At 38.8% G+C, this 22,767-nt stretch overlaps 1 pseudogene; it reads left to right on the forward strand.

Moving 5' to 3' along the window:
• The first annotated feature begins 1,416 nt into the window (after positions 1–1,416).
• On the forward strand, positions 1,417–21,703 carry LOC132522260 (thiamine transporter 2-like; annotated as a pseudogene).
• Positions 21,704–22,767: the final 1,064 nt, after the last annotated feature.

Genomic DNA, 22,767 nt, shown 5'->3' on the forward strand with positions numbered 1-22,767 from the left:
TTCTACCAGGTACTGATTCATGTAATCCTCACCATATAAGGTAGTTATTATCGTCCTCATTTTACACATGAGAAATCTGTGCGGAGAGGTCCAGGAACTTGCCTAAGATCGCATGGCTGTATGTAGCAGAGAAGGATTTGGACCTAATTGACTCTAGAGCCCTGTCTTTGACTGCTGTGCCGTTATGTCTTGCCCAGGGCTGTAACCGAGATGAGACACAGAGTAAAGGAGGGAGAAAAGCAGGCAAGAGTCAGGAGGCTTCAGAGAGGAAAACCCAGTCAATGACCAAGTGAGTGAGATTTCGCCTGGAGCTATGTATTGCCTTTCTTAACGGATGCCCACGGCTTTCCTTTTTGTCAGCCAACCTTAAGGCTTATCATCCAGAACATAAGTTCTCACTTTTCAGTATTAGCAACATAAATGGAAAAAAAAAATAGGAACAGGGCACAGGCTAAATATCAACTCCCCAAAATACTTCTAAGTGTTGTGTTTTCATTTTACCCATGACATGATATTATCTAGATGGCGGGATAATTCTTCTTCTGAAAACAGGTATTAAAAACAAATCAATTCACCTCAATGGATGACAGCTAAAATTAATTAAGGCTTCTTACACTAAATCAAAATCAATGTTCACTTTGAGTTTGATACAGTCGGCCCTCAGCATCTGCGGGTTCCACATCCCTGAATTCAACTAACCTCAGATCCATACCGAGCGTTGACTGAACTGTGCCATTTTATATAAGGGACTTGAGCACCTGTATCCGCGTCCCACCCTGCCCCCCACCCCGAACCAATGCCCCAGGGATACCGAGGGACGACTGTACTTAGAAAAAGCAAGGGGTCTAACTGCTTTATAAATCCTTACTTCCCAAAGGCCATTGTATTCACCACTTCTAAATACTCAGTAAAATGAATTTCCAGTTTATCAACAGCTACATGTTAATAACCTCTTGATGGGGGGGTGGGACACAAAGTAGATGTTTTTGCTTAGCAATTATGTCTGTTGGAAACTCTCTTTTCTACCTACATTCTACCAATCTTATCTTCTGTCCATGATTTCTGCCTCAGGAGAAATTTCCTGATTGTTTTCTACCATAAAAGACAAAAGGAGGGTGTGACTTACTCAGGCAAAGCTTGAGAGTACTTTTCTATCAGCGACCCCATCATTCCATCTGAGATGAAATTTAATCCCTTACTACAGTGTCTTCCAATAATCATTAGTTTTCTCTTTAGACCAAGAAATCCAAAAGAAAAGACTCAAGTTTTGTGTTTTGACCTGTGATACATTCTCACTGTCACAATGGAGCATGGGGAAGAGAACGCAAGTTTCATGAAAAGAAGTCAATTAGATTGATGACCACTCTTCTTACCTGCTTTCCTCTTCTTTCTGCAGTGGTTTAACCATCCTTGAACTGGTGCCCAACGTCACCAAGCCATTCCTGGGTTTCTCCTCCAATCATTCTCTGCTTATTTGGATTTTTCTCAATGATGACATTATCAGAACCATTTGTCATATTTTACTCAGCAGGACCGGAAGAAAATATAAGCCTCAGTGTGGTAAGTTAGCTACCACGCTGATCTTAGATTTAAGTCCAGTTAGAACCAATGTCTAAAGCCTTGGGTAGGAGCAAAGTATCAGCACGTCCTACATCTCAAATGTGAACAAATGGGCCTGAATGATTTTCATGTATTTGTCATGTAAGACTATAAACTCAAGCTACAACAAAAATAGGGTGGGTGCAGAACAACTTTAATGTTTCAGTTATAAAAAAATAATACTTGAGGACTTCATTGCTTATTATCATTAACCTAAAATAAAGTCATTCTTAGTTATGAGCACAAGTCTCAGAAGATAGTGTAAGATTTAGAGGGGAAGAAGTTACTGGAAAACCATGTGAGAAATCCTCTGAAGATTTTCCCCTCTTTATTTGCAAACATTAAGGCAGTTTTAACTGTCAGGTGATAGGATCTAATCTCAAGAAGCCCATTAGTCAGTGGATCTCAAAGTATCGTCCTCGGACCAGTACATCAGCATCATGTGGCAAGTTGTTGGAAATATAAGTTCTTAAGCCCCACCCAAGGTCTGTTGAATCTGAATATCTGTTTTTAGCCATCCCCCCAGGTAAATCTGAGCTATGCTGAAATTTGAGAACCACTGCTTTGAACCATTGAGCAATAAAACGATCAGACAGGGCTTCCCTGGTGGCGCAGTGGTTGAGAGTCCGCCTGCCGATGCAGGGGACACGGGTTCGTGCCCCGGTCCGGGAAGATCCCACATGCCACGGAGCGGCTAGGCCCGTGAGCCATGGCCGCTGAGCCTGCACGTCCGGAGCCTGTGCTCCGCAACGGGAGAGGCCACAACAGTGAGAGGCCCGCGTACCGCAAAAAAAAAAAAAAAAAAAAAAATCAGACAAGGAACTCAATCAGTTCACTTTTCTTTAGGGGGAAAAAAAAAATCACTACCATCTGATTTACATCCTGGTGATTCAGCAAACGGGGCATGACAGTTTTATCTCCCTTTGCTTCCTTGCCCTGCCGAGCCACCATCCGCATCCCCCCACCCCACACCAAGGAAACCTCGCCCCCTAACCCAATCCACCATTTCTTCCTCACACCAAACACAAGTACATGTCAACTTTGAATGCCGTTAACTGCAAACTGGTTTAGCTGGGAGATATCTCAGCTAAATTTAGATTCCAAACTTAGACTCCAGACTGTCATAAAAAGCTGATCTGGAATGCAGCTTTTCCCAGGTTGGTAATTACACCTAAAGGCCAGAAAGAGGAAGAATAACATTCTACCAAACTTTAAGAACACTTAGACAAAAGTCTACCGGGGAGGGCTGCCCTGGCGGTGCAGTGGTTGAGAATTCGCCTGCCAATGCAGGGGACATGGGTTCGAGCCCTGGTCCGGGAAGATCCCACATGCTGTAGAGCAACTAAGCCCCTGCACCACACCTACTGAGCCCGAGTGCCACAACTACCGAAGCCCGCGCACCTAGAGCCTGTGCTCCGCCACAGGAGAAGGCACCAAAATGAGAAGCCCGCACACCCCAACTGGAGAAAGCCCACGTGCAGCAACGAAAACCCAACACAGCCAAAAGTAAATAAATTAAATTAATTAATTAAAAAAAAAAGTCTACCGGGGAACTCAAGAGGTGAGGACACAGCTTCTGTCAAAACAAAGGACATTCTCAGGCTTAGTAAATCAGTGGGTTTATTTCAGAGGTCTGAGAGACACTGAGATTTGAGAGGGTCTACCCCAACCTCCTCTACGTCATCTCCCCTCCACTATACATTACTCTTATGGAAATTGAAATAATCATGTGCTATTGATGGGGTCAGATAATTTGCTAATACAGCCAGTGTTCTGTGGGAAACTGTGACCCAAATTGACTTAAGCAAGAGAGCTACTAAGCAATTTCTCACGGCTCCTCCATCGCAGCCCAGTAAAATAAGGCCAAGAATGTGGAAGAGCAAGATACACAAACATATTTCTTTCTTTGACTCTCGATCTTGAACTGACCATTTGTTTTATATTTGCGTGATCACCACGGTGGTATCTCGATGGTCTGTCCTTGCACACTGATGCAGATCAAAGGTGAAGATGTTCAGGTTCTTCAGGACTGAAACCTCCTTTTTACCCTTGTGTTTCTGACTTTGAAGAAGAGTAAACTATTAAGTGTTCACAGGCAACAGTACCTGAGCAGCCCTGAATTGCCCTGGAAACACCATGCAGTGTGAAAGATGAATGTATGCATCGTGGACTCTTTTGCCAGCCTCCATAGCTTATGCAGATCAAATTACATGTTAAAATGTAAGAAGCAGATAACAACTAAGAGCAATAGCTGCCTTTCTTTATACCTGGAGGAATAAATCCACATGTGATGAACATCTATCATCGTTGCAGTTTGTTTCCTTGAATCTCAGTTTTCCTTTGCTTTTCATTATACTGTCAGAAATGCATGTGAGGTAACAAAGTGGACCCACTTTGGCAGAGGCCAAGCAATGCGTCCTCGGATTGATACACTCCATCCGGATAATGCATATGTCAGACAGCCATGGCACATTTCTCTTCCTGGGGTTTCGTCCTCACGTCCTGCCCATTTGTTCTTATAGATCACAAAAGACGTCTTTCACTTTGTATTCTTACCTGCTGCTGTTCCCGCTGTTTAATCTCACCGATCACATCCAGTACAAGCCAGCCATCAACCTACAAGGGATCAGCTTCATCATTACCTGGCTGCTGCTCTTGTTTGGCCAAGGAGTGAAGACCATGCAGGTCGTAGAGTTCTTCTATGGGATGGTCACTGCCACCGAGGTGGCCTACTATGCCTACATTTACAGCGTGGTCAGCCCAGAGCATTATCAGAAAGTGAGTGGCTACTGCAGGAGTGCCACGCTGGTGGCCTACATGGCGGCCTCAGCGCTGGCCCAACTCTTGGTATCCCTGGCCAGCCTATCGTACTTTTACCTCAACGTCATATCCTTGGCCTCTGTCTCCATGACCTTCCTTTTCTCACTTTTCCTACCGATGCCTAAGAAGAGCATGTTTTTTCCATGCAAAACCCAGCAAAGAAGGTCCTCCAAAGCCATCAGGAAAGGATGCTGTCTTAGAGGAACCTCAAAAGGATCACAAACAAGTCTGCCAAGAACAAATCACTATTTCAGGGGACCTGGATGATGGCTAGTTGAGCAGCCCAAAGCCAGAAAGTGTAGCTTTGAGAGTTTCTGCAGTAGTTCTAGGACTTGAAGGAGTGTTACTCCTCAACACATATTTTTTTTTTTTTTTTCAGTACACGGGCCTCTCACTGTTGTGGTCTCTTCCGTTGTGGAGCACAGGCTCCGGACGCACAGGCCCAGCGGCCATGGCTCATGCGCCCAGCCGCTCCGCGGCATGTGGGATCTTCCCGGACAGGGGCACGAACCCATGTCCCCTGCATCGGCAGGCAGACTCTCAACCACTGCGCCACCAGGGAAGCTCCTCAACACATATTTTTTACTGGTCCCTATGGTGGGCTTTTTCTACAGCAGGTTTTAGCCAGGTTTTAAACTATGTTCAAATCCTGTGAGATTACAAGGCACTGTCCCAGAGTTCCACAATATATAATGGAGCAGTGGAAGCCCTTGCAAACTTTGGGGGTAGCTATAGTTTATCTTTAGGGGTATGTGTAGTTATATCTTATCATTGTGCAAGAAATGTATTCTTTCAAATTGTATTATTGGATAATCTTGTTGTAGTGATTTCAACATTGAATACCAGATACTTTGAAAAAGAAACGAGTTATTGTCACAAAATTTAAAAGAAACAATATAACAAAAGGCTTTGATGAAGCTATACATGGAAGATAGAGTTTCACTCATTCCTAAAAACAAGGGCTGCACATTGGTGTCCCACTGGTCAAACATGGTTTGGCCATGGCGAGTTGGGTGGTTCAAAGTCAAACTATCAAAACTCTTTCCTCTCTCTAACCTTTTAGTAACTCTAGTCTTTAAACTGTGATTTGCAAACCACTAATATGAGGTGGGTAAATGATGGCCCACGGGCTACCAGAGCTAATAGTTTTTACATTTTTAAAACATTGTAAGGGGGAAAAAAGAATATATGACAAGGGTTTTAAAAAATAAATACATAAAAAATAAATACATAAATAAATAACTAGATCCCGCCAAACAACCAAATAAAAACAAAGAAAGATATGTGGCCCACCAGCCTGAAATGTTTACTCTCTGGCCCTTTATAGCATACAGATCTTGAAATCAGTTTAGTGGATTTCTAACCAGAATAGAATGGAATAGAATAGAGAGCGTATCAGTCTGTAAGGATAAATTCTGTTCTGTGAAAATTAGTTTACACACACATATATATGTACTGGTCAACATATAGAAGATATTTCTTTCTCAGGCTTTAGTCAAAGAGGTTTGAAAGTTACTGCTCTAGAATCTGTCTTATCACTTCAAAGTTTTCCAGTTGAGACAACTTAAATATCTGTATCTTTCCTTAACTATACATGTGGGGATTTGCCAAAGTTTGTTGCCTTCTATGAAGACTATTTTCCATACCCATTTACCCCATTCCCTCCCATATCCAATTATCTGCTAGAATAAAAGTACATCCAGACCGGATTCTAACAACCCTCCATCCAATCGTCTCTCCACAACCAAGTTACTGTATTATCCCATATAATTTTCTCTCTGGCCTTTCATGCATATAATACTTTCATTCAATTGTCATTAGTAAGAACTGAGGACATAGTCACCCTTAACAAATAAACAGTAATCCTTGATTTTGGTGAAAATGGCAGCAGAGGACAAAGAGCCTTCTGGAAAGGGAAAGGCCCTCTGAGAGGATATGGTGTCCCTGAGCATTTATGGCTTTTCCTTGAGTTGGCTGGTATGTGTCTGTTTCATCCTTATTTACTACAGATTTCTGATATTGCATCTTGTCCAGTAGGAAGAAGGCAGGGAGACTGAGTGGCCTGGAGAAGCCTTGAGAAGGTCTCTAGGGGATGGAGGGTATCCAGCTTCTGCTACAGGAGTCACCCTTCAACCCTTCCTGGGCTTTCTGTTTTGGCAAAACTTCCCTCCCAGCTGAGAAGCTACAGTCTTTGGGGTTTTTTAGATGCATGTCCAAGCACTCTTCCTTTTTCCCAGAACATATTTTGTGAAATTTGAAACACTTTTCCAAAAGGAGGGAACTGCAGAGAGAGAGGGAAGATGGGCTGATGCAGAAGTTAATACTCCACCGTCAGAAGGCAGAGCCCAGAGCCATCTTTGAAGTTAACCCAACAATGCACACGGATCTTCCTGATGAAACAAAGCCTTCACATCAAATAAGACTTTGAAGATACTTACGTTTGAAGTTGGGGTGTTCCACACCCACGTATTTATTGAACATATCAGGGTCCATTGTTGAGCTCATATTCTTCTCGTTTCCCTTTCTGGAAATTCTATTTTGACTCCTAGAAAACTGTTCTAGGAATTGGTTCCCCTTCACTTATTTCCTCTGTAAGTACTTGCTCCTGGGGAGAAGCAGGAAAAATTCCTCTTCTCTCCAGGTAATGTGCAGAAAAGATAAAATTTTCATAAAATGTATTCTTGACAAGCCCTTTAAACACAAGTAGTCTTTAGTCTCTTGGTGATAGTGAAGACCTTACTTAGTGTCAAATTTTTAGGCAAAACCAGGTGAGGTAGGATTGGGTTGCTGACCTAAGGCCTCACGCAAATTAAACTATGTCTTTAAGAAAGAAAGCTGAGGGTAGTAAGAAATCTGACAATTGGCTGCTTAGCTCCCAGCACATTGTGGGAACACACTGGAAGTTTGTCTATATTATGCACATTATAAAATGGCTTGTCCTGTGGCCGCATATGCTCCCAAGCACTCCATTAGTTGGATCAGGGCTTGGGTCAGGGTTTCTCATCCTCACACTGTTGACATTTTGGGCAGGGTAATTCTTTGTCATGGGGCCTGTCCTGTGCATTATAGGATGTTCAGCAGAATCTCCAGTCTCCAGCCCACTAGATCCCAGTAGTCAGCCCCTCCCCCAGTCATGACAACTAAAAATGTCTTCGAATATTGCCATCTGTCCCCTGGAGGCAAAAACACCCCTGGTGAGAACCACTGGGTTAGGGTTACGTTCGATTTGAGTTAGGATCAGAACTTTTACAATCTTTGTCACACTCTATTAAAACCACAAATTGGGCTTCCCTGGTGGCACAGTGGTTGAGAGTCCGCCTGCCGATGCAGGGGACACCCCGGTCCGGGAAGATCCCACATGCCGTGGAGCGACTGGGCCCGTGAGCCATGGCCGCTGAGCCTGCGCGTCCGGAGCCTGTGCTCCGCAACGGGAGAGGCCGGAACAGTGAGAGGCCGGCGTACCGCAAAAAAAAAAAAAAACCTACAAATTTATTGCCATATGATATCACTTATATGGGGAATCTAAAATATGACTCAAATGAACTTATCTACAAAACAGAAACAAACTCGCAGACACAGAGAACAGACTTGTGGTTGCCAAGGGGGAGGAAAGGTGGGGGAGGGATGGATTGGGGAGTTTGGGATTAGCAGATGCAAACTATTATATATAGAATGGGTAAACAACAATGTGCTGCTGTAGAGCACAGGGAACTACATTCAATATCCTGTAATAAACCATAATGGAAAAGAATATGAAAAAGAATATATATATGTATATTTGAGTCACTTTGTTGTACAGCAGAAATTAACACAACATTGTAATTCAACTATACTTCAAAAAAACATTTTTCTTTAAAAAAACTACAAACTTATTTGTCTCATTTCTTCAGTAGGGTGTATTATTTTCAAGAGCAAGGATCCATAGTTTACTACCATGTTTTCCCACAGAGAAGCTCAAAAATGCTTGGTGGGCAAGTAAGTCAATGAATGACCATATAAAGAAGGGAATGAACAAACACACAAATGGGGAAGAAGTGTGTAGAAAGAATTCTGGAAAGGAAGTTTGGTATCTGTCAGGGACCTTGAAAAAATTTTTAAACAATGTTACAGAGAAGAAAGAGAAAAACAGAGACAAGGACAAAGAGAGAGGCCGTTCTTACTAGAGCATCCTTACATGGCACAGAGAAAGGGTGTGCTAGAAAGAGCTAGTGTTTGTGTTGACGAACTTGGTACCTCACTCGGTCACCAAGGGTTAACAATTGCCCATTTCTTACCTATCGCCTTGTCTTGACCAAATTTCAGTCAGGCTCCTCGCTTTCCTACAGGCCTCCACCCCCTGCCTTATCTGTTTCTCCTGGGAACTGGCTGACCACAGAGGAACACTTTCCTGTCAGACTCTATTGGTCACTTCCCCTTGCTTGTCCAACTTCCCCTCCAAAGATCCTGTATATCTCTGCTTGCCCAATAGCAAAGGTTATCTTTTAAAACAAAAACATTTTTCAGTTTGATTTTAAGATACTTTCAGATTTGGGCAATTGCAGCATTCTCCAGATTCCAATCGTTTTTCTTATAAATAAGCCTCTCCCTGTCGACGTCTGGATTTGCTTTTGTTTGACACCAGGCTTCTGAGCCTGAGTTTTACCTTCTGCAAAGGGAAGAGGAAAGAAAAAGTGACCTCTAGGGGTCCTTTGCAGTCTATGATTTTTGGAAACCCAAACATAGTTGGTCTATTTCAAACGCTGAGAGAAAAAAGATATGTACAGTTTGCAGAGCTGGATCAAGTGATTTTTCATTCAATCAAAGTTCACAATAAGTCAACCTTATTTACCATAGCCTGGAAATGCTTCAGTGCTTATGCAATGTAGATTTTAGCAAAACAGTACACTACTTTATTATGCATAGAATAACAGGATGATTGGGGTTTCCTCTCTTTTCAGGGGTACATGGCAGTGGGCCATGTAAACGTCAACTAGAATCTTCTGGGAGAGTGGCTTTGGGAATCTTGGCTTTGGGAATCTTCTCTGCAGCTGATGCACGATCTCTATTTCTCATGCGTCCACAGCTAATAGCTGGGTGTGCTCTGCTGGTCTTTGATATTCAACTCAAGTTACATGCTTCTTATAACTATAGCAGCTTATGTATGTATCATTTCTTTCTTTAACCATCTAAATCTCAAGCAACAAAATATGTTTCTTTCTTTATTCTTCCAGTTCCTCTAAATAGCATTTTGCATTGTTATATTTAATGCTTTGTATAAGAGACAATGGAACTATATTCCTATTTTAACGAACTTTCTCTTGGGACTTAAAATTATTAATCAGGCAAAAAAAAATCAGAGTTCTCACAATTAATAAACAGTGATATATTTTTCAGGTTTTGATTTTTTATCTTTTTGGTATTCCATTTATTTATTTAACAGAATCATTTTATTGATTTTTTTCGTTCATAGTGCCTCCCTTTTCTTTCTTGGTATGAACACGTAACATGAGATCTATCCTCTTAACAGATTTTTCAGTGTACAATACAGTATGGTTACCTATAGGCACAATGTTGTACATCTGATCTCTAGAACTTATTCATGTTGCATTACTGAAATATACACAATTATACAGGTTGATTAGCAATTCCTCATTTTCCTCTCTACCCAGCCCTTAGAAACCACCACTATATTCTTTGTTTCTATGAATTTTATATTTTAGATACCTTGTAATAATGGAATCAGGCAGTATTTGTCCTTCTGTCAGTGGCTTATTTCACTTAGTGTAATGTCTTCAAGGTTCATCCATGTTGTCCAATATTGCAGAATTTCTTTCTTTTTTAAAGGCTGAATAATATCCCAGTGCATGTATGTACTACATGTTTTTATCCATTAATCCATCAATGGACATTCAGGTTGTTCCCATATTTTGGTTATTGTGAATAGTGTTATAATGAACATGGGAGTGCTAATATCTCTTCAAGATCCAATCTCTGTAAATTCACTCATATCTAATTACTACTCTAACTTCTAGGCAAATTTTAAAATAAACTTAACAAGTGTGGGGTAAATGTATCTATAATGCAAAAGGTTAGTGTTGAGGTTTGGAAGAAATTCTAAAAATTATTGACCATGGTTTCAACCATCATGTGATATAAAATGTTCACATAAAATGATTGATTCTTCTATAAAAATATATTTATTCCTATTTCTTTTTCATGCTACAGAAACTGATAAATTTAATTAAATATTAGACAAAACAGTTATCTAGTACCAATTACTTACTCTCTGATGGAGTGCAAGCTCTGTGAGGATAGTGTCACGCTTGTTCATGATTATACACCCGGTACTTATCCTGGTCCTTGCTCTATGGCGAGCACTTGACCAGCCTTTCTAGAGAAAAAAAAAAAACGAATAAAATATTTTAAAAACTTTGGGCTATTGAATTTTTTTTAATTTAACCATTCTATTTTCATATAGGTACAAATTAATGTTCTTTAATGCTTTAGAAAGTGTTCCTATTACTTTCCTTTAGGTTACACGGTAAGCTGGTAAATGCCAATCCCATGATTCCATACTACATGGGGCATAAACAATTAAATAAAATTTCAAGGTGGTTCTATCTTTTAAATTATAGACTATCCCAAAGGCTCACTTGTATTTAGTGTTAAATGCCTAACAAAAGAACATGAATACAGTTCTCTTCCAAAGAACTTACTAGCTGGGGCCATGTGCTCTGCATGGTAGCTTTATGGCTCCAGAGTGAACAAGTGGATGCCATTGAGAAATGACCCAGCAGGAATTCTGAAATAAGGTCTTAGATAATATGATTACATGTAATTTCAGGTACCTGGGAAAGTAATTTCTGGGTTTAGACTGAGAAATCTTAGTAGTCAATGCCACTCTCAGTCTGCCATCAGAATTGTGGTTTCATCCGAAACCACCATGTGCATAGGTCTTATCCAAAACCAAGTCATCACTGACAAGCTGTTTAAGCATCTGTACAAATTAAATCAACATTCCAGCCTGGAATAATTTACACACTAAATGGGAATCTGCCATTTGATTTAATCTAGGTTTCAAAACATCAATCTAGTATAACATTTGTTCAAGGGAAAAATTTTTAGCTTAACAAGAAATACCTGAAATTATAAGGCTCATTTGGACCACCTGTTCTGTTCTCTTTGTGGGACCTAGGGTTATTTTTGGTTTTAGTTATGTTTAGTTGGTAATTCTTTACCCTGAAGTAGTGCATTTTCACTGAATCACATAATTTTTAAATGCTTGCATTTGTTGTTTTTTTAAAATATATATATATATATTTTATACATCTTTAATGGACTGTAATTGCTTTACAATGTTGTGTTAGTTTCTGCTGTATAACAGTGAATCAGCTATATGTATACATATATCCCCATATCCCCTCCCTCTTGAGTCTCCCTCCCACCCTCCCTATCCCACCCCTCTAGGTGGTCACAAAGCACAGAGCTGATCTCCCTGTGCTATGCGGCTGCTTCCCACTAGCTCTCTATTTTACACTTGGTAGTGTATATATGTCCATGCCACTCTCTCACTTCGTCCCAGCTTACCCTTCCCCTTCCCCATGTCCTCAAGCCCGTTCTCTACGTCTACGTCTTTATTCTTGTCCTGCCCCTAGGTTCATCAGAACCTTTTTTTTTTTTTTTTAGATTCTAAATACATGTGTTAGCATACGGTATTTGTTTTTCTCTTTCTGACTTACTTCACTCTGTATGACAGACTCTAGGTCCATCCACCTCACTACAAATAACTCAGTTTCGTTTCTTTTTATGGCTGAGTAATATTCCATTGTATATATGTACCACATCTCCTTTATCCATTCATCTGTCCATGGACACCTAGGCTTCTTCCATGTCCTGGCTATTGTAAATAGCTTGCATTTGTTTTTAATGTGAGGATTTTGGAAGGGATATAAAAGTAGTTAAAACTTCTCATTTGGTTTTATATGTTTTTAAAGAGATTCAAGTTACAAATGTTTGAGTAAATTGCATGGAAGAATTCTAGTTGGTATATGTTAGCTTGGCCTGACTAAATTTAAAAACCAGTAAGATTATTTAAAATGAATTAACTGCCAGATATTATCACCTGTGAAAGGAAATAATTTGTGACTTTTCCAGAGAAAAATTCACCTATTAGACTCTGAAACTGCTAATTTAGACAATCAGTGATCCAGTGAACAATCTCCAAATAAGTGCAAGTTCATCAATGGACCTGTGTTTTCACTCACTGATACAGCTCCTTTAAAAAGTGGTGGGAAAAAAAAAAAGAAAAAAAAAAAGTGGTGGGAATGTAAACTGATACCGTCACTATGGGGAACAGTATGGAGGCTCCTTAAAAAACTAAAAACAGAACTACCATATGACTCAGCAATTCCACTACTAGGCATATACCCTGAGAAAACCATAACTCATAAAGAGACATGTACCACAATGTTCATTGCAGCACCATTTACAATAGCCAGGACACGGACACAACCTAAGTGTCCATCGATAGATGAATGGATAAAGAAGATGTGGCACATATATACAATGGAATATTATTCAGCCATAAAACGAAACGAAATTGAGTTATTTGTAGTGAAGTGGATGGAGCCTGTCATACAGAGTGAAGTAAGTCAGAAAGAGAAAAATACCACATGCTAACACATATATATGGAATCTAAAAATAAAAAAATGGTTCTGATAAACCTAGGGGCAGGACAGGAATAAAGACACAGATGTAGAGAATGGACTTGAGAACAGGGGGAGGGGGAGGGTAAGCTGGGACAAAGTGAGAGAGTAGCATTGACATATACACACTGCCAAATGTAAAATAGATAGCTAGTGGGAAGCAGCTGCATAACACAGGGAGATCAGCTCAGTGCTTTGTGACCACCTAGAGGGGTGGGATAGGGTGGGAGGGAGGGAGACGCAAGAGGGAGGGGATATGGGGATATATGTATACATATAGCTGATTCACTTTGTTGTACAGCAGAAACTAGCACACCATTGTAAAGCAATTATACTCCAATAAAGATGTTAAAAAAAAAAAAGGTGACCTCTGAACCTCATCTACATCACATAATGTTCAATATCCTCTAGTTGCAGAGTAGTTGGAATATTTGGCTTAATTTTAGAACAGGTTAACTAGTTTTAAATTCTTATCATAATCTATCACATCCCCCCATGTAATGCTAAAAGGCAACATTTCACTATTCCATTTGTCCTTTCCTTCTTCTCTGCTAAAAGAGCTTTTAGCAAAAAAATGGCAACAAAAGCCTTGGCTTCCTGAGCAGAGCAACTCGATTTACTGCTCTGTATTTAAAAGCCCACATATGTGCTCTTTCAAAACTCTTCCCATTTGTACGATGTCAGATTTCAGATCGCCATTAATCTCAGCATGGAACCCTCTGCCCTGGTGTTGGGAGTCAACGCCTTCATTGCCTTGCTGACCCAAACCATCCTGACTGTGGCCGTGATTGACAACCAGGGACCAGGGCTTCCAGCCCACATTGAGGTAAGTGCATTGCTTCTGTGCCTGCACTGACACAGAGGCATATCTTTAAATATATATATATTTTTACAATCAGATTTATTGAGACATAATTTACATAAAATAAATTTACACATAAATAAATTTATGTACAGTTCTATTAATCTGAGCAAAGATACAACTGTGTAGTCACCACCACAGTGAAAATCAAGAACAGTTCCTTCACCCCAAACAGTTCTCCATGCCCCTTTTTCGTCAGTCTCCTCTTTCAACCACCCTCCCCAGCCTACTGATCAGTTTTCTATCCCTATAGCTTTGTCATTTTAGAAAGTCATAGAAATGGAATTATAATAGTATATAGCCTTTTGTTTCTGGCTTCTTCCATTTCTCATAGTGTCTTCAGATGGATTAATTCTGTATTGAGAAATAGAAATATAATGTAGTTAAGATGCATTCTATTTCTTAAGAAACTTTTTCATTAAACAGATGACCTTTTTATTAAACAGGTGGAAGAATGAAGGAACTACCTAAAATAGGACCATAAAGTCATTCCCATCTAAGTGTTTCCCATTTCCCACAGCTAAAGGTTTTTCCTTGCTTTGGCTAAAGTTCATTCTCATTAAAGCTTAGTTCACAAATTCCATAAGCCTACTCAATCTCATGAACAAAATGGTCAATTTTACATATCTCTATAAATATGTAATACAAAATATTTAGAATATTGAACTATCTTCTTTGAAAACAAAAAAAAGAAATCATTTCACAAAACACAATTAAATAAAATAACACCGGGATATTTAAAAAATCTATTTTAACCTCCCACTTGTTCAATAGAAGGAAGGATATCTGCATTTAGTAAATATTAAAACTAAGACTCATATAGATTCAGTACTTTCTGAGATAATAAAGCAAGCAGTTTTTACTCTCTAAAATTAAATTTGAATTCCCGATTTATTATCTGGCTTGCAATTCTCTCCCCTGTTTTTCAGAAATTATTAAGTGTGTGATGGAGAGAATACAAGCTTAAAATCAGAAAAATATAGCTTTGAATATTCAAGTTTATTAGTAACTATTTTAAAACTTCTAATTTTGGAAAATTTCAAATACACTTTAAAAAGTAGAATAGTGTAGTGCAACTTCACCCAACTTTAACAATGATCATTTTGTGGTCAATCTTGTTTCATCTGTACTCCTCATGCAATTCCTCACCTTTTTTAATATTTAAGTTTATCATCAATAAAATGGAGAATATAACACCTACTTCATGAAGTTTTACAGAGACGGAATACCAGCCTGTTAAACACATGATTCCTGGCCCATAGTGTATTCAATACATGGGTGTGTTTCTCTCTTCTCCTAATTGAACAAATATTCACATTAGTCACACTGTTAGGATGTACTTATTTTTTCTAAGGACTTTTACATTAATCATCTCCAGATAGTTCCTTTTTTTTTTACACAAACCCACTGTGTCTTAATTTGAAACGAATATATTCCTATGACTGAAGTAGGCAAAATAGAACTTGAGATGAAAATTATCCATCAACCTGTCTATCCTCCTTCTGCTGCTATTTTGTATAACCTGATTTCAATGTCTGCTTTGCCGGCAAATCATTTTGACCTTTCTGGGGAGTTCATGCAAATATCAAAGACTCAGAAAAAAATTAAATTTGGCAGAAAAAGTCAAGCTTCATCTTGTTTCCCCTGATGATACAAGATTTTTCATCTTTTTAACTTCTCAACCAAGGGAAATCTAGATTTAAGAAACTTCTCCAAGATCTTTCTTTGTATTTCTATATTTTCTCTTCTAGTTTCTGCCAACATCCTCAGCACTAGGAATAACTTTCATTGAGGTTCTTTCATTGAAAATTGTTTTAAACCTCAGCTCCCAAAGAAAGGACTTGTTTACCCAGGGGCCAGAGCAGAGTAAGCAAAAAAACACACAATCCAAAGGCATAATAGAAGATAAATCCTATTTCAATAAAATATTTCCCTAGACAAAAATGTGTTATTGCAAATCCCTGGTTTTGAAAAGCAAACTTCTTCAAAATTGATTTTTGGTAGGAATCTAATTAAATATGCTTGAATTAAACTTCTAAGTGCCAAGACTGTAAAGATATATTGATTAATAACTCCCTAATCTCCATCATAAACGTTCATTTATCATTGATTATGCACTTATGACATCCCATGAGCTCTTTAATGTAATGCCATTTTAAAAGATTGGAATCTAAAAAAAATAGAAAGTACCACGTCAGCATTTTCCACATGACACAGAGATTTATCGGAGAGAAGACTGCATTGAAACATCCTAAAGTAATTCTATTTTCTCAGCATTTCTCAAACCGTTATGGCAACATAGGCTATTTATGAATTTTGCAATTTTAAAAAAGCCATGAAGAGCTTAAAAAGATGATTCAAGCACATCTTCAAAGATTACTGAAAAGCTAGGGGGAAAAAAGGCCCATGAGAAAAGCTAAAAGAATCTTTTTACCTCATCTAGAAAGAGTTAAGGAGTAATTTAATAATAATCTTTAAATACACAGCCAATTAGGCAAGGAGTGGTAACTGTAAAGTCTCTATCTTTACTAAAAGCATAAGAATATGTTGTGATATATAGATGATATAACATAATTTCCTGGGGGGAATCTTATTTTTAATAGATGAAATTCCTCAGTCTAAAATATGGGGGGTGGGGCACGGGGTGTTAGAGGAAGTGGGTGAATAACCACACAACCTCTCAATAAAGGTTAACTTCTTCAGATAACCCTTTAGCTAAGTAAATGAAGTAATAACACCTCACTAGTTTCACACCAAACACCCAGCTATTGACAAATTGGTTGCCTGTTACTCTCTCTCTCCACCTCTCTCTGTCTCTATCTCTGTCTCTGTCTCTCTCTCTCTCTCTCTCACACACACACACACACACACACACACACACACACACACACACACACACACACACACACACATCCTTCCACCCTCCAACTTGCAAAGATACTCTTTTGAATGGGGAACAGATTGGGTGAACATCCGTTTCTTCCCGACTGAGGGAGTTGACAGTTAGGACCTCCTCTCATTCACGAATCTCATTGCCTTCGCCCTCCTCCTCCCTGGATGGTCTGGAGGCTTAAGATATGAAAAGCAAGTCTGTAATTTTAGAAGAATATTTTTTCCTCCTACCGTGTTTGGTTCTTAGCTGGGTCTCTGTATCAAAAGACAGATTAACAAGAGAAAAGCATACACATTTATTTGATCTAAGTTTTATGTGCCACAGGAGCCTTCATAAGGAAATGAAGACCCAGAGAAATACCTAAACCTGTGTGTGTTTATCTTAGATTTGATGAAAACTGGAAAGTCATGAAAAAAATGTGATAGGACAGAAAGGATATGAGCTAAGAGTAGTAAACTGGGGGAAACTTAGCATAGCCTGCTTATTCAGGTTCCTTTCTGTGTCCCTTTGTCTTTGGAGGTAAGGATGCTCCTTTCCTCTGGGTATAGGGAGGGCACCTCTCACATGAGGGTCTAATGACCTGCTTCAGGGGAAGGTCAGAAAGTCCTTCCTGCAGTGTCTCAAATTCCTATTAAAAATATTAGAGGGGCTTCCCTGGTGGCGCAGTGGTTGAGAGTCCGCCTGCCGATGCAGGGGACACAGGTTCGTGCCCCGGTCTGGGAAGATCCCACATGCCGCGGATCGGCTAGGCCCGTGAGCCATGGCCGCTGAGCCTGCACGTCCGGAGCCTGTGCTCCGCAACGGGAGAGGCCACAACAGTGAGAGGCCCGCGTACCGCAAAAAAAAAAAAAAAAAAATAGAGAAAAACAAATATTGTATATTAATGCATATATGTGGAATTTAGAAAAATGGTACAGATGAACCTATTTGCAAAGCAGAAATAGAGACACAGACATAGGGAACAAACATATGGACACCGAGGGGGGAAAATGGGGGTTGGGATGAATTGGGAGATTCGGACTGACATATATACACTACTATGTATAAAATAGATAACTAATGAGAACCTACTAAAAAAAATATTTAGTATGCCAAGATGCATATTTGGGGGTAGCATTCCTAAACCCCATTACCACCAAGTTTGGGAAGCACACATGAAAAAGAAGAGAAGAGTAGTGGTGCAAAGTGGTCACTTGATGTCATGAAAATCACAGTGCCGTGCTGCTCTGTCTTTCCTGTCCTCCCTGGGGAATGCAAAATGATCCTTTCTAGCTCTCCTGGCAGAAAGCCATTGCACTCAGCTACTCTAGGACCTGCCAGATGGACCCTGATTACACACTCCATTAGGTTATCTAGCTAGGATAACTGGTGCCTTCGTCTACCCTAAATTAAATAAAAGTAGGATCATGAAAATGGATTTTTAGTTATAACCCCAAAGGGCTTAATTAAGGGAGGGACACTCTAAACAGAAAGATTACCTCACAGAAAGTAGAGCAGTGATGCTGTTATTTTAAGTGCATGAAATAGGGTTGTGTTCAAATTTGGGGCAGCCTCACATACACCAAAACTGAAAATTTTCAGATGTGTTTAAAGCATGTAATACTTGCCAGCCCAGGTAGCTCAGATGAGTGTTTTCACTTCACATCCATTAATCCAAACCTGTGATGGGTACAGTTGCTCAGCCTTAGGCTTCACTATTTCATAAGCTATTTTGGAGTCAACCCAAAGAATAGCTGAAGTTGAAAGCCAGATTTTCAATATCAAACAAAACAATGACTTACATGGATTTCCAACGTGTTTGGGCCCTGATCATTCGGACAACTTTTTTCTTACCTTTCTATTCTCGTGGAGATGGCCTCAATGCAGTTATCTTCAGGGGAATAGGATTGAGGGATTGAACTTGAAGAAGGAGAAAAGAGTGATGTTTGACATTTAAACAAATTTCAACAAGTGTTTTTAAAAATATTAAAGGCTTACTTCCATTAAAGCAACAACAGACTAGATATCAGGAAAATCCTTACACTACGAAACACCTAAAACTTGTGGATATAAATTTAACTTTTTAAAATAAATGTCTGAATTGGTAATAAGTAAGAAAAATTCCTCAGAGGCCAAAGCAGGATAGGAAACCAGATAGAAAAGGAAGCACTGTGTCTGTCATGTGCTCAAGGCATCTGCTGATTCTCCCAGTGACCTGGAGTTTGGGCTTCAGTGGCACCCCAAAGGACTACATCCTCAGTGACTGGTGAAATAGAATAAAACAGGGGGGGGGGGAAACCCTAACAAAGAAGATTAATCTGGGTGGAATTGGAAGAATTAACTCTAAGAATTTGTCTTCATAAGCCAGCACTCACATAATTCTAGAACCCAATTCCTGCAAGCTAATTTCTTTTTTAAACTGAGAATTTAGTTTAAAGTGGTCTGGGGACTTCCCTGGTGGCGTAGTGGTTAAGAATCTGCCTGCCAATGCGGGGAACACAGGTTTGAGCCCTGGTCCGGGAAGATCCCACATGCCATGGAGCAACTAAGCCCGTGTGCCACAACTACTGAGCCTGCGCTCTAGAGCCCGTGAGCCACAACTACTGAAGCCCGTGCGCCTAGAGCCCGTGCTCTGCAACAAAGACAAGCCACCCCAATGAGAAGCCTGCGCACCAAAACGAAGAGTAGCCCCTCCTCGCCCCAACTAGAGAAAGCCTGTGTTCAGCAACGAGGACCCAATGCAGCCAAAAATAAATAAATAAATAAATAAATAAATATTTTTTAAAAAGTGGTCCGGATTGGCAATGGTTGCAGGCACATATATGTATTAAAAGCAGATGCTCTCTAGAAGAGTGTCCCTCAATACAAGAATCAAAATATTTCCACAGATGAAATTCCATTAAATATGAGTTTATGATTACAAAATCCAAAATCATATAAGGATATAAAATATCATAAGCAAATCAACTGAAATAATAAACAGCATAATCAGACCAACAAAGGTTTTAAAAGAATTATCAGCATCATTGTGTGGAATTGCTGGATCATGGCAATAATAAAATACAAACAGAGTTTTAATCAGTTTTATTATTGCTTTTAAATTCTCTACGGACAATTCTCCCCCTTACTGACTGCGCCCAGGACAGACAACTCCCACCACCAGCATTCTTATACACCCCCGCTTTGTTTAAGGGTGAATATGTCAAGTGTAACTACTAAAAAAAGAAATAGATTACATAATTTATATACAGAAGAGAGGAATACAACATATTATGGAAAAATGATAACCCTAAAGAATTCAAGAAAGGAGGGGAGAATTCAGGAGCATGAAAAAATACGAAAAATATAGTAGTAAGAAATAATAAACAAGCTCCTAGACTGAACTACCAATTTACAGAAAATAGAGGAGGTACAAGGACTCATTAAATAACATCCAGGGATATCACTCAAAAACACCAGAATCTGGGAAGCCATGGTTCTTTTCAACAAATAAAATTCAAGGGGATAAGAAAAAGAAGTTGATAGTATCTTACGGGATCTATCAATCAATTGTCATGTGTGAATTTTATTTGAATCCTGATTCATACCAAGAAACTAATCAGGGAAATCTGAACACTGACTAGAGATATTAAAGAATTATTAATGTTTTTAGGTGTGATAGTAGTTTGTGGTTATGCTTTCGTGAGTCCTTATTTTTAAAGATACGCACAAATATTTATTAAGCTATATGATACAGGATTCAAATTAATCTATGAGGGGAAAGGGTAAGTGCTTGGGGCATTGATGAGACAAAATTGGCTCTGAGCTGGTAACTGATGAAGCCTGGTGATGGATAAATAGGCATTTGTAAACTATTCTGTCCACTTTTGTGAACGTTTATAATTTTCTAAAAATTAAATTCAAACAATTTTAAGTTAAATTACCCAGTAAAAAAAAGTAAAATACTAAAAGGTATTGCCAGACAGGATTCCAATTATAAATGGAATCATTATAAATGATTCCAAATATATTCTATTTATAGAAAACACATCTAAAATACAAGGACATCTAAGGTTCAAGGGGGAGATGGGGGAAAGAAAAAATTCACACCATACAAACAAAAAAATTTTTAAGTTACTATAGTTAAATTTTTAAAATATAAAATATAATTAAGGCCTCTTGATCTAGACATATAAAGAGAGTCATTAAAACAAGGGTTCAATTATTTCATTAGAAACATACATTAATTCTAAACTTTTATAGGTCTATTAATATAATTTCAATGGTTCTAGATGGAAACACTGCCATTTTTTCAAGTATATTACATTCTAGGAAAAGAATAAACTATATATACAGATATAGTAAATATGTATTATATCTGTATATATAACTATATAGTTATAGTTTTAGACTATGTATATATTTGGAGAGTTTCAGAAGCATACAAAGTTAAAATTGACTGAATTCATACCATATAGGCACACTTCTATATGCCTTACATGTAACAACTTATTTAATCCTCACAACAAGTGTGTGAGTAGGTATTGTTATTATTCTAATTTTACAAATGAGAAAACCGAGACAGAGAATCAGACCTGTGGAAGCTCATTCAGCTTGTAGTAAAATATCATTATATATATTCAGTGTCAGACTTATGTGACTCATTAATGTCCTTTTCTTTTCCTTTCATTCTTTTTTTTTTTTTTTTTTAGTGTTTAGTTTAGGGGAGTTAATTTTCTGTCATTGTTGGACTTTTCCTAATAATAAGCATTTACATAATCTATTCAGCCAAATACAGAAAGGGAAAATGTAGTTCTACTATGAGTCAGAAACTAAACGAATCAGAGGACTCAACTCCTGACAGGAGCCCAGTAACACAGTTTTAGTCTGGTCTCTCCCACCATGGACTCAGAGGACAGGCTTCCTGAATATGTGTGGTGCTAAAATACATGGTTCTTTAGTGTTTTATCCTAGACTAAGATACCATGAAAGACAGGACCATCATGAACCTCATCAACATCACATTAAAGCCTCAGCTATTGGCCAGTAAACAGGATACAACCAAAAGATGGAGCTGATGAAACTGAAACAAACCATCTGTATGGTCTCAGTGAGCAACTGGGACCCAAAATACCATTTCAATACTTTCAAGTCTGTCCCCAAAATAACATGGAAATCAGACAACTTGGATCATCCAAGAGCAGGAAGATGAAATATCCTAGAGTGAATGATATATATTAGCTGTCTGTGCCTTACCTCATAAAAGTGTGATTTGTTTTGATTTGGATAATAGATAAAGAAATACAGAGCACAGGTCCAATACATATTAAGTGATCAATGTGTGATTATTATTATTATACTAGTACTGTATACAGGCATAGTTCAGAGATATTGCAGGCTTGGTTCTAAACCGCTTCAGTAAGGTGAATATCAAAATGAAGTGAGTCACATGAATTTTTTGTTTACCAGTGCATATAAACGTTATACTGTATTGCACTGCTGATGGCAATGTAAATTGATACAGCCACTATGAGGAAGAGTATGGAAGTTCCTTAAAGAACTAAAAATAGAATTACCACATGACCCAGCAATCCCACTACTGGGCATATACCCTGAGAAAACCATAATTCAAAAAGAGTCATGTACCACAATGTTCATTGCAGCGCTATTTACAATAGCCAGGACATGGAAACAACCTAAGTGTCCACTGACAGATGAATGGATAAAGAAGATGTGGCACATATATACAATGGAATATTACTCAGCCATAAAAAGAAACGAAATTGAGTTATTTGTAGTGAAGTAGATGGACCCAGAGTCTGTCATACAGAGTGAAGTAAGTCAGAAAGTGAAAAACAAATACTGTATGCTAACACATATATATGGAATCTAAAAAAAAAAAGGTTCTGATGAAGCTAGGGGCAGGACAGGAATAAAGATGCAGACGTAG

Source organism: Lagenorhynchus albirostris, chromosome 6 (genome assembly GCF_949774975.1).
Source record: "Lagenorhynchus albirostris chromosome 6, mLagAlb1.1, whole genome shotgun sequence".
Lineage (NCBI taxonomy): Eukaryota > Metazoa > Chordata > Mammalia > Artiodactyla > Delphinidae > Lagenorhynchus > Lagenorhynchus albirostris.